The sequence below is a fragment of the Gavialis gangeticus genome, unplaced genomic scaffold (assembly GCF_001723915.1).
Source record: "Gavialis gangeticus isolate Ggan-Ray unplaced genomic scaffold, GavGan_comp1, whole genome shotgun sequence".
NCBI lineage: Eukaryota > Metazoa > Chordata > Crocodylia > Gavialidae > Gavialis > Gavialis gangeticus.
The window spans coordinates 62,178,297-62,190,610 of NW_017728995.1; the positions used below are offsets into that span (position 1 = coordinate 62,178,297).

The 12,314-nt window shown below is 47.9% G+C and overlaps 1 protein-coding gene across 2 annotated transcripts in view; it reads left to right on the top strand.

Moving 5' to 3' along the window:
• Positions 1–12,314, top strand: part of ARHGEF4 (Rho guanine nucleotide exchange factor 4) — a 491,134-nt gene that overhangs the window by 435,624 nt on the left and 43,196 nt on the right. Inside the window, exon 1 of one of the 2 annotated variants that reach the window (XM_019503707.1) lies at positions 17–218. The exons of the other annotated variant lie outside the window; for it this stretch is intronic. The gene's annotated coding sequence lies outside the window, so the exon portion shown is untranslated. Of the gene's footprint in view, positions 1–16; positions 219–12,314 lie in introns of those variants that run through there. 2 annotated transcript variants of the gene reach the window in all.

The following is a 12,314-nucleotide window of genomic DNA, read 5'->3' on the forward strand; positions in this document are numbered from 1 at the left end:
CGGGCGGCAGGAGGCGCTGGCTGCCGGGCCGGGCCGGCCATGGCCCCAGGGGCGGAGCGGAGCCGGCCGCGCTGGGGCGCGCTGCACGCCTTCCTGCGCTGCAACCTGCCGCCGGAGACGCAGCGCGTGGTGGTTTTCCTCATCCTTCTCTTCCTTATCCTCGTCAACGTGGTGCTCATGTTCCTCCTGGCCTTTCAGTGACGGCGGCGGAGCAGCAGGTCAGCTTGTCGTTGTGTGGTGCCCGCATGCCCCGGGGTGGCGGCGGCGGCGGCGGCGGCGCCTCCAGCGAGGGCGAGCGGACAGGACGATGCCGAGCCTGTGTGCAGTGCTCCTCCAGGACCCCGCGGGCTTTGCAGCCTGCAGAGATGCAGCCGCTCCGCCCAAGTGACCTGCCCGTGCTCACGCACCGGACGCGCCACCTCTGCCCAGGCGCCGGGGCCGGCGCTGCTGTCACTGCCGTCAGCGGGGCTGGGCCGCGGAGCCGGCGTGACGCCCGCTTAAGCCCCACTGATTCGTAAGGGATCACTAGCGGGCATCGGGAGTTCATGCTGACAAAAAGCTGCAGCCCGGTGGAAGGAGCTTTTAACCTGTTTCCTGAATTACTTCTTTGTGCGTGTATGTACGTGCATGTGTGTGCTAAAATGGCTGGCAAAGTGAGTGCACAGGAAGCTGCTGTCATGCCAGGCATTTCTAGCAGCATTGTAGTATCCAGAAGTGAGCTGAGGAGCACGGAAATAAACCTGTTAGAAGGAAGAGAGAACGAAGCCAAGCCTCCAGACAAGGTCTTTTCTGTTTGTCTGTGTCATATCACCCACCCTGTTACATCGTGAAGCTCCAGACACGAGCATTGTCCTCCAAGTGAAGCAACATGCTGCCTGCTTACATTACAGGTGAATGATTCTTGGAAAGAGAAACGTTGTTGGACGCCATGGCAGTGCTTTCCATACTCGTGGACACAGCTTACAGTTGCTCTGGAGCTTTTGAGTAAAATGCCCATGCCCAGTTATTAAAAAAAAAAAGAAAAGAAAAGAAAAGAAAAATATCAGCAAGCCCCTATTTGCTCCATTTTGCAGTTGTAAGCAGCATGTAATTTAAATACAGGTTTTCTATGGGGTTGTATGTTTCATACCATAATCATTGGTGCTGCTGTGGTCTTTTTCAGCCCAAGTGCTTGTGACTCCTGGAGTTTGATCTCAGCTGATATTGAGGAAGGTTCGATTGTGCTGTTGTCCGTGTCACATCATGTATAACGTTCTCTGTACTGGTTATTTACATGATTTTGTATAATACATAAATGTTCTGCCAAAATCCTACGACTCAGGCGCACGAAGTGAAACTTGTACTTTGTGCATTCTTTCTTTTTTTCTATGTGTGGGTTACACCAAGATTTGTAATTTCATAGATCATAGGGCAGTGGTATTGCAAATCACACCCCAGTGCACATGCTCTAACATCAGTGATCAGGAAAAAAATCAAATAAAAGTACCAAAGAGGCCAGCGTGGTGAATGCACCTCTTGAAAATGTTGCAGATGCAGGTCATGAACAGGTTAGCAAGTCAGGCTGTCCTAAAAAAACTCCCATGACACAACCTAAGCAAGAAGTTTAGGCCTGTCCCATCTGATCAAGGACAATTTTCTTGCATTTTTCTTCAGTGCTCAGCTTTCTTATTTGTAGATAACTGCCACAGTGTATTGATCCAAGTTTATGCCTTAAGCATCATTTTTCTGTTCATGTGTTCTTAGCCATACCGTTTCCTCAGACTATTGTTAAAAAACAAAATCCAGGCTCCCATAAAATCTCCCTACCTTGAATTTTGAGACATTCCCATGATCTTGATTACCAATATGTATTTTCTGTGCAGAATTTTACAGGCTGTCATTGAAAGGGGTGGTTTGCAGTATTAAAGGAGCAGATTGGTCTTGGGTGCATATGTCCCATAGTAGATGCACGTGCATATGAGAGCAGAATTTGTCCCTCTGGTTTAAACAAGAATGGCTTGAATGGCTTTAAGCACCCAAGACTGGCTCATGTTCCTCCTGAAGTCGATGACAGTGTTGCCATTGATGGTCGTGTGTAGATGAAACGAGGCTTGTGTGCACGACACTTTGAAGTGGGCTAAATGCTTTTGCACTGCTTTAATGATGTTGGTGTTTGCATGCCTATTGTACATTAATGCCAGCCGCTGTAGGAAATTCAGTGGCGTAATGTGCCTTAAATGACTTGGGGTGCAGCAAACTAAAACCCCTTTGAGGAGTTTTAGTTTGCTGCCCCTACAGCTGCGAAGTGAAGCACCGGGCTCCATGAAGCTCCACGGCTCTGTAGGAAGCCCTGCAGGCAGCCTGGCAGCGGCCCGGGAAGGCAGGCTCCGCCCAAGAACAGCAGTGAGCCTGATTTCCGGCCCCCCGGATCCTACCTAACTGAGCTGCACAGGGGCTGGTGCTTCCCTCCATGGCTGCAGTGCCCCCCAGGACTGCCCGAGCCAGGTGCCTGCAGGTGGGTGCTGCCTGGTGGGGTGGGGATGGGGGACACAGCTGCCATGGAGGGAGGCACCAACATCTACCCCCCACAGCCCAGGGACTGGTCCACCAGCTGGCAGCTCGCCCTCCCCTCCCTGCCGGAGAGGCAGGTAAGTCAGTGGGGTGTGTATGTGGCACAGGGGTTTAATCAGCCCTAAATTGAAGCAGTGTTTTTTAAAACTCACCACTTCAATTTAGGGCCCCCATTTTGTCTACATATGCCTGATAGTAATGGAGGCAGTCAAAAATGAGCTCCAGCATATCAAAAAGTGCATATAGCATGTCTGATTATTAATATATCTATCCTGTTCTGTATCCTGATAAGGAACAAAACACACAGTGCTAGCTGGCAAGAACCAGGCATATTTTAAGTGATTCTATTTAGAAGTAAATGTCGGGATCAGGGTTGCTCAACCTCGGGCCTGCAGACCAGATCCAGCCCATGGCACCGTGTCTTCTGGCCCATGGGGCTACCCGCAGCTCCATAAATTTGGTGGTGAGAGAGCAGTGCCACCATTCCCCTCTTGCAACTCCTCTGGACCCATGGGGAGCCCTGGGGCCTGCATGCTGAATCAGGTGCCTGATCCCAGCGGATAGGGTGGCTGCAGGTAGACCAATCCCAGTGTTGGGGGCCAGGAGGGAGTTGCCTCGGACCCCTGGAATCTAATCCCAGGGCGTGGGGAGGTGGGAGAGGGTGATGGTGGTCCCCCAGGATCCAAGTCCATCACATGAGAGATAGGAGGGGGGTGGTCTCAGGCTCCAGGGTCTGGTCTGGCCTGCAGATGGGCTGTGCCCCACTCATCTGGCCTCTAGGGCCGAAAGGTTGAGCGCCATTGGTCTAGATAGTATTCACTGTAACGCTGTCAGTGATCTGCTCTTCATTTATCTCTGTAAACATATGCCATCCTTGGATAAACTGACAGACAGACATGCCCTGGAATGTGGATCACAACCTTTGAAGGCCAAACACAATCCTATTTGTTAGGATAAATTTATGAAAACAAAATATTTTTTTGCTAATTGGCAGTTGGTTCTACAAGTGGTTACTTAGCCATTTGCCGACTAGTCCTTATGGTTTCTTAAAACCTTTTCAATAGCAGTCAGGTGGAATACAATCACATAACTTATGTCCCGTAGGTGGAGTCTAGGTGATGGGGAAACCATTCCAGTGTTCTTGCTGTTGAAGAACCATACCCTCCTCTACCTACTGCTCAGTCATTGCAGATAGAAATGACATTTACAGTTTGTACAAATACTTCTGTACAAGTCTTTTGCTTTTTTCCATTTCAAAATATGTTACAAGGGTCTGTAACTCACTGCCCCTTATTCCTAGCAAGGTTTCACCACCACTCCCCCTCCCCCGCCCCAGGGTCATCCTTGAGATTTGTTCTTTAGGAAGTCGATGTTGGCATATGTACCACTTTTGCCTTGGCATTTTATCATGTGTTGGAGGCTTTCATGGTTATAAAAGAGCATTTATGTAAATGATGGCGTTGTCCAGTCATGCATCCTCCTAATATGGTTTGTCACAGGTGTGGGGATATGCTTTTTGGAAGTCTCTTGTTAGCATGCTCCCAGCCCTTTGCTGCCCCTCCTGTTCCATTCTCCTCCAGTCCCTTACCACCATGAGTTTCAGGTCTCTCCCAGGGTCCCCAATCCTAGGAAATAGCTTTTACCCTGCTCTGCTCAGCTGCAGCATCTGGTGTCGTTGAAAGTAATACACCCTACTACTATTTGTATCACCATCTTGGGACTTCAAAGATGATGCAGCGGCCACTAGTGGAGTGGATTATTGGGATCATCTGAGACCCCAAAATAATAGCTGCTGTTGCTAGATGAAAATTATAAATTTGGAAGGAAGCATGATGTTCGCAGACGGAGTCTCCAAGGCACAGATATACCTCACTGCTCTCTCCTGTGCCAGCTCTCTTGTTCTTGAAACATAGCAACTACTAACACAAAGGATTCTAGATTGCTCCTTCCTTTAAAAAAACTGACTGCCATTAGTGAGCAAAAAAAGCGAAGAGCCATTTTTTGAAAGGTAATGGAGAGAGCAGGACAGATGTAGAAGTAGGGTGCAAGACCAAACTGAAGACAAATAACATTTGAGAGAAAGGCTTCTAGCAATGCAAACCATTATCAGTCATGTTTTTCAAGCTGTCAGAGAACTGCTTTAGCAGTACGTTGCTCAGGTCCTCTGCCTACATGTATTCTGCATATGAAACTGCACTCATGCAGTGTTCAGATTGCAGATTTAAACACATACGTCAGGAGACAAAATATTTTAAGTTTCTTAGGATGTGCACAGACCCAGGTTGCATTCTCAGTACTGTACATTGAGGCAGACATTTAACGCCAGAGGTAGTGATCTAAACCAACACATCTGTGCATCCGTTGGCAGGTTAGTGTTGCCATGAGAACTCTAAATTTGGCCAGTTGTTACTATTAGGGTTTGAATTTGCAGACTTAGCACTGCATTACCCTCATCTTTTGCATGCAGATGCCCTGGTAATGTTTTAAAGGTAATAATGAGAGAGAGAGAAGCAAAACAACACAGACAGTGTTTTGTGTCAGAAAAATTCTTGAACATAGAGCAAGAACCTGCCCCACAAATGATCATACTGAAATTACTGACATTGTGCATAAAGTCAGGGTATCGCTGAGAGAATAATAGTGGTAGCTTCTGGGCTTAAAGATCTTGCCTTTAAAGCCAGGAGGGGCTTGGATTGCAAGTCTGCATATGCTCTCTGTCATCTAGATTTGGATCTTCTGGGTAGAAAATCCTCAGCTCAGCATGGGCTGTCTGTTTGTGAATTGTTCATTAAATAATCGTTGAACAAAATGAGTAAAATATTGAGAAGAGGGGCAAGAAACTGCGCCTTGCTCCCTTCCAGGCCAGTGTCCATCTTACTGGGCCACACTGCCATATTCCCTTTTGCTTGCTCAACTTTTGGCTCCATGACTCTTGGGAGCCTACTCGTTCAGCTTTAGCAGGAGGCATGGAGGATGCTGTACTTCAAAAGGAGTGCTGGAGAATGTCTTTAACCCAATCCTAGTCCATTGACCTAGTGGTTAGGGCACTGTTTTGGGAGGAGGGAGATACAGATTCAAACTCGCTGGTGGTAAGTGGGACCTAGACCCTGCTCTTGGGCAAGTGCCCTTACCACTAAGTTACTGAGCAAAAGTTGTGTGGTCCCCTTCTCTTTTGTTCATATGTTACTTATTTAAGTCCTTTCCTTTTTCCTGTCTTGATGACAAGGTATTTAGCAGAATTTGCAGATTTGTTGGAATCTGACATGGCCACACCATGGGTGCTTCTGCTGTGGCTTTGAACTTGCGACCTCTGCCTGTCAACTGTGCACCTTAGCAGCTGCATCACCCAAGCTCCCAGTTATTTAAGTGCTCTGGCACTGCAGAAATAGGTGTGCACCCTGAGTGCATGGGAATCCCACTGTGGTATCTGTCTACTTAGCGAGTTGGAGCAGTTGAATCATGACCCAACAGAAGCTCGTAAGGCAGCCGATAAGTTTTGCCACTGGTGAAATGGGAGATATACATGTCACTCTCCTGTGGCAGAGTAGGATCAGCTACACAGAATAGGATTGATTGCCCCAGAGGTGCAAAGGCAGCTAGCTGCTTCCTGCATAAATGGGACAGCTATGCACTTCCATAATGTGGAATAGGATGGGATTCAAGGTGTGCACTAGATTATTTAGTGAGGTGCCTCAGTCTTCCATTCAGTCTCAGGTACAACAGGATTTGCTCTACTCAGGGAGGCACCTAAGTTTGAGGCAAGGGCAAGCAAAGTTGGAGGTGCTTTAGAGGCCAAATTGGATATGGGTCTAATTGAGGGTTTTCAAAGCACCCTGAGGCCTTTGTCAGAAGGAACTAGATACAGGCAAAGTATTAATATTTCACAGTGTGGTTGGGAACTAAAGGTCACACCTATATTTATAAAAACGGTCCTGGGACAGATTGAACGGTCATCGGAGGTACAGTACCTGTCCTGAGATTGGCTATTATAACCCATAGCCAGGCCTTGGCAGTATAAAACCAGAGCCTGAGAGAAGAGAATCTGAAATGTGGATGAATATTTTTTGGCATTCCTATTTGTTTAGCTGTATATTGTGCCTATTTCCATGGTATCAGAACACATGATTATTGGTGAAAATGGGACACTTACATCTTTTCTCTTGCTCCATGTGACCGTTGCCTCGCTGATGGTAGTTTATTATACCAGCATATCTGTTGCTCTAGGTGGGATTTCTTGCCTTCCAGCAAATGAGAGTGAATCAACCTGCATTTAGAAATGGTGACTCATTCAAACCTGTCTTACTTTCAGCTGGAGAAATAATAATGATTGATCTACTCAGGAAGTCAGCACCTGGCAAAGAGTTTCTGAGCTGTGTTGGGTGCAAGGAGCGTGGGCAACACTGAAAAGTCTGCTGAGAAAGGGAAAATGATTGGGGACTTGAATACACAAAGTGGGCATTTTTTTGCTAATTGCACTTAGTCATCACTAAATAAGGAGACCCAACAGGGAGATGTTTTGTTGCTGTTGCTGTACTACGTCAACATTCAGGTTTGATTGTACCTTTGGTAAAGAGTCCAAAGTAAAGAGCGTTGCAGGCCTTGTGCCTCAGAGAAGCACTTCTGTAAGTAACTTCCATGGTCCTCCTTTCCTCCTGGATGGCGGGTGAGTTTTGCTGTGACATTTTTTGGAGGGAGGACCTTCTTCCATGTGTCACAGTCAGCCAGCTCCTCTGGTCAGTATGTGAAAGCACAGAGCTATTGCTCAACCTTTCCCTATTCACTGCCTCCATAGTTGCTGCTGGGGAAAGTGTTCTAGGGACATCCCAAGCACAAGAAGTGATCCTCATATTTACAACCAGAAGCAGATCCAAAGGGGTGCAGTGGTGCAGGTGCATCCCCTCCACTGCTTTTGATCCAGACTACACTGCAGTAGTTTCTGAGGACTTTTTTTTAAAGTCCTCAAAGTACCCAAGAATCTCCACTTCCCCTCTGTACTCAAAAGCATGCCCCCTCCCCCCTCTCATCTGCCTCTGCTGCTTTCCACTGTCCCAAGGGTAAGGCAAGCTTCAAAGCCACTCCTGCCCTCTCCAACTGGGTTTTGTGGGGACTGGACTCAGCTGGGAACAGCAGCAGCAGCAGTGGGAAGGGGCTGCGTTCCCCCACCCTGCCTAGTGCCCCAAGAGCGGGCACAGGGAGAGGGAACCCCTCCATCTGTTGCTGCTGCCTCTGTTCCCAGCTAAGCCTAGCCTCTGTGCAGCCTGTCTGGGGCAGGCAGGAGCAGCTTTAAAACTTCCCCCTCTGCTAGGTAAACCAGCAGCAGCAGATGGGAGGGATGGGGGGGAAGGGATTCTTACATGTTCTGGGGACTTTTAAAAAGTCCTCAAAGGCTCTGGTGGTGTGTCTGTCCACACTGGTGGCTGTGGGGAGGAAGCTGGGAGGTGGGGATGCAGCTGCCTTTGCAATGGGGGTGGCTGTTCCAACACCCACTTTTGCCAAATTCTGGATCTGCCCCTGGCTGCGACATATGCCATGCATAAGGCATGTTTTATTTTCTCCCACTCCTGTGAATGGCTGCATGGGACCCGGAGACACAGTCTAGCTTTGTTTCACTAGAATGTTTTAGTGCCACTGGCTCATAGAACGAGAAAGAGCACAACTTGTTTTGTCTTAAATCTAGGAAATTCCCAAGTTTTCACAGCTCTAATGCAGAGCACTGACTGTACAAACAGGAGAAAGACGAAGGCATGTTTCTTGGAGGGAGACAACATGCTTCAGAGCAGGTTTTGTTCCAAATCCATCCTCCAGGGGCAAGATCCCTTTATCTGGCAATGATAAACCATCTTTGATTTATTCTGGGACTGTAAGGCATGGAGTTGACCGGATAAGAAACGTGTTAAACATTTAGAATGATGCCATCAATTGTTATTTTTAAAACATGGTCCCATTGTGGAATCCATGAACGGCATGTGCCCCCGGCGGCTGGGGGGACGCAGCTGCAGCAGCGGGGGTAGGAGCCCAGCATCAGTGAGTGAGGTGCTCCCACAGACCGGCGGCAGCGGGGAGTGACGAGCACCAACCACAGGTCATTGACCACCCGCACGTACCACCAGCAGCGGTGGCCAGGGGCGATCATGGACTGTCTTTTTGCAGGGGGTTCACTGCCACGTGCAGGGGGTGCACATGCACCCCCTATGCATCGCCCCTGGTGGAATCTGCATCCTTGGCAGTTTTCAAGAGCAGGTTAGACAGACACTTAACTGGGATGGCTTAGTCAGGGATGATCCTACCTTGAGCAGGGGGCTGGACTTGTTGATCTTGTGAGGTCTCTTCCAGCCCTACCTCCTATGATCCTATTATTTTACACAGATCAGGTAATTAGATTTAGACATGGGGACCACTGAATCCATAGTCATATCAACTGCACAATACACTGTGGGTGAGGGGCGGAGGAGAGGCATTTTTGATGTATGTTCGACTTGCGACTCTTCTGGGGTTACTTCAAACATTCCCGGATGGTTCTCATCACCTTCTGAAAGAGAAATTGCCGCCGTAGCTAATTTTTCTCAGTCACCAGACCCTTGCAGTTGTTCGAAGAGGAGAGGCTGAAGGAAGCAGGCAGAAGCTACATCTCAAAGGACTCCCTTGGGGAAATTGTCATCAAGAGCCAGAACCTGCAAATTTCTGAGCATCTTTTCTTAGGTACTAAGTAGCTTTGGTTCATACTGTTAATCCAAGGGAGATGTTTTCACAGGAGATGGAAGCAATAAAAATCATTTTAGCATGTTCCCTGCAGCCTGTTCCATTAAAATTAAATTACTAAAAAAGAAAACAAGCCCTGCATTTCTGGCATACTGCCAACCCCACAACCATAGATATGCTGACCTTTTGCTGATTGTAAGCAGTTTGCAAACAGCACAGTTATATTTGCTCCTAAGAAGTGTTTCCCCTTGCCATCTTTGTAGAACAAATTTAGATTAGTTTGCCTTGAAGCTGCAACTCATCTTTGGGGAGAGAATTGAGGTCTGGCTCAAAGCCAGAGGCCAGATTCTCTTATCTTTCCAGGTATTTATGGCTGGGAAACCCCTTGCTCTGAATCCCCCCACTATTTGTGGTGGTGGGGATATTCCTGATCCAGCTAAAGGAGTTATCTGGATTTCTCCCAGTGAAACAAAGGGAAACTGTGAGTTCCTTGGGAAGCTGCAGCTGAGTTGGCTTTCTCTGAGTTGTCATTGTGGCCACAAAAGTAGCAGTAACTCGGGGAAGACCAGCTAAACTGCAGGCTGCTGGCAGAAAGACAAAATGGACTTGGCCTCCCTGCATCTCAGAAGTGACAGCAACTCCTTGACAAGGGAGGAGGAAAACAAGAGGGTAGAAAAAGGAACATCGGCATTTGGCAGCAGTTTACCATAGAGATGGGAGGTGAAAGAGCAAGAGCTATGGAAAAGGATTAATAAATGGGTTCTCAGTGGGAACAGTTCAAAGAGAAATTGTGTTCTCAGAGAAAAGGGAGTGAGAGAGTGATAAGGAAAGGCCATGAAGAGAAAATAAAACAAAGGGCCCAGCAGCATATACGTGTAGTATAATCACAAAGGCAGAAAGTAATAAAACAACTAACATTTCCCATGAGGATCAGTAATAGAAATGTGTAACATTTTGCCCATGTCTATTAAATAATTAAATGAAAAGGGACCCCCAAACCTATGCTACAACAAGGTTAGGATTGCACAGTTTAAGTGTAAAAGGTCAAGAAATGCAAAAGCTACATTAAATTTGCCACATTGCACACCCAGCATGTAATAGTGTTAGACCTAAAAGTTACAGATGGGCTGAGATGCTGGATTACAGTCTGTTATATACCATGTTTTACAGGATATAGTTAAACAACATGTGAGATTCAGGGGGATGATACCAAATCTCCTGAACTGCTGCTCAGTGTATGGATACCTTATTTCATGAGACTTTCTCTGATGTGGACTTAACTTTTACATGGTCAACATTTTTCTTACTATCTTATCTACATATAAGATAGAATTGAAAGATGGACCCCTCACAGTACTGGGTCAGACTTACCTGTCAACCTACTACTATCAAAGCCACACTAGAAACTTCAGATCAATAAATCAGATCCGGTCCTCCCTCCAATTCATCTCCAAAAAATGGAAGGAAAGTAAAGATTGCTTTCAGAATTCCAGAAGTGGCTATACTCTAATTAATGCTGTAGCAAACTGGCTAGTGCTTAATGTCCAGCAGTAATAGTTTAGTGGTAGGATTCTTGTCTTCCATATAGGAAGCCTGAATTTGATACCTGACCAATGGAGTCCTTTAGCCCTGGGCTTGGTCACTGGCCTCAACACAGTGCTTGCTCTCTGATTCAGAAAACTGTAGCCATTGCTTTGAAAGAGGTGGCCACACACATGTGTACATGCCTGGGTCTATCCCACTCTTATGAGGCTTAGCTGTCCCTTCAAGTCCTATGATTTTATGTATCATATCTCTCTGGTAGAGAAAATCACAACTGCTCAGCCTTATACCACTGTCCCTGGAGATTCTACCTGAGATCAAGGAGTAGGACAATTGGAGGCGTATCCTAGTGTCCATCTCTTGTGCCCAAACTGTGCATTTGGAGAGGCATGACCACACATTAGCTAAACACTGAAGATACTTCATAGTTTCATGTTTCATAGTTTCATGTTTCATAGTTTCTAGGGTCCTGAACATTGTTGAAAGAGTTAATTTACATATGTACCCATTTGTAGTCTTGAGCCTCAATGTGCAAAGTTTGCATTTTCTAGTTTCTAGAACTTAAACAACTTCTAGCCCTTAGACCGGTTCAAATGGCTTAAGCTACTTTAAGGACACATTTAAACTTCTTCAGACACTTTTTAAAGCCAGAAATTAGTTTAGATTGGTTAAACTGAGTTAGGGCTTGGAGTGACTTAAACTCCTTAGCTTTGTGGGTCTAAGACAGGGGTGGGCAAATATGGCCCACGGGCTGGATTCAGCCCATGGAGGGACTTTGTCTGGCCTGTGGCAGGACCCTTGGTCCTGCCTGGTCCAGGCACCATTCAGCCTGTGACACATCCCACTATCCCCTGGGCACGCAGCAGGGCTGGGGCAACTCCACAGCTGGACTGCCTTTCTAGGCAGCACAGGTGGCAATGGCTCATTCCAGTTGCCACTGCCACCGCTGGCCCCAGCCCTGTGATACTTGTGGAGACCTGCACGCACAACCCCAGCCCTGGTCTACCCCATGCCTGCTCTGGACTTTCACGCCCACACTGAGCAGTGGCAGCAGCGGTGGCAATTAGGAAGACACTACTGCTTGGCATGGGCGAAAAGCCTCCCTTTCACCAGTGCCAGGCCCTTCTTGCTGCAGCTGCCTGGGCTCCCCTATGGCTCCTCTGCACTGCCACCACTGCCCTGCTGGGCAGCCCAGAGGCAGCGATGATGGTGGCAGAGAGAAGCTGCAGGGCAGCCTGGGCGCGGGCTCCGGGCAGCTGCAGCAAGGAGAGGCCAGCAGCAGTGAGAGGGAGGAGCTGCTTTTCCCCACGCTAAGCAGCAGCTTCTGCCGGGGAGGAGGCACAGGGCATGTAGGCTCTGGGCTGTTGCCGGGGGTGTGTGTGACCAGCTTAAGAGGGGCATGCATGCATGTGTGTGTATGGCTCCCATGCACACCCCACCATACCCACATGCCCTCCCCCACAAACCCAACCACACCCTCCCCCACATGCAATCACACCTTCCCCACACCCCTTCCACCCCCC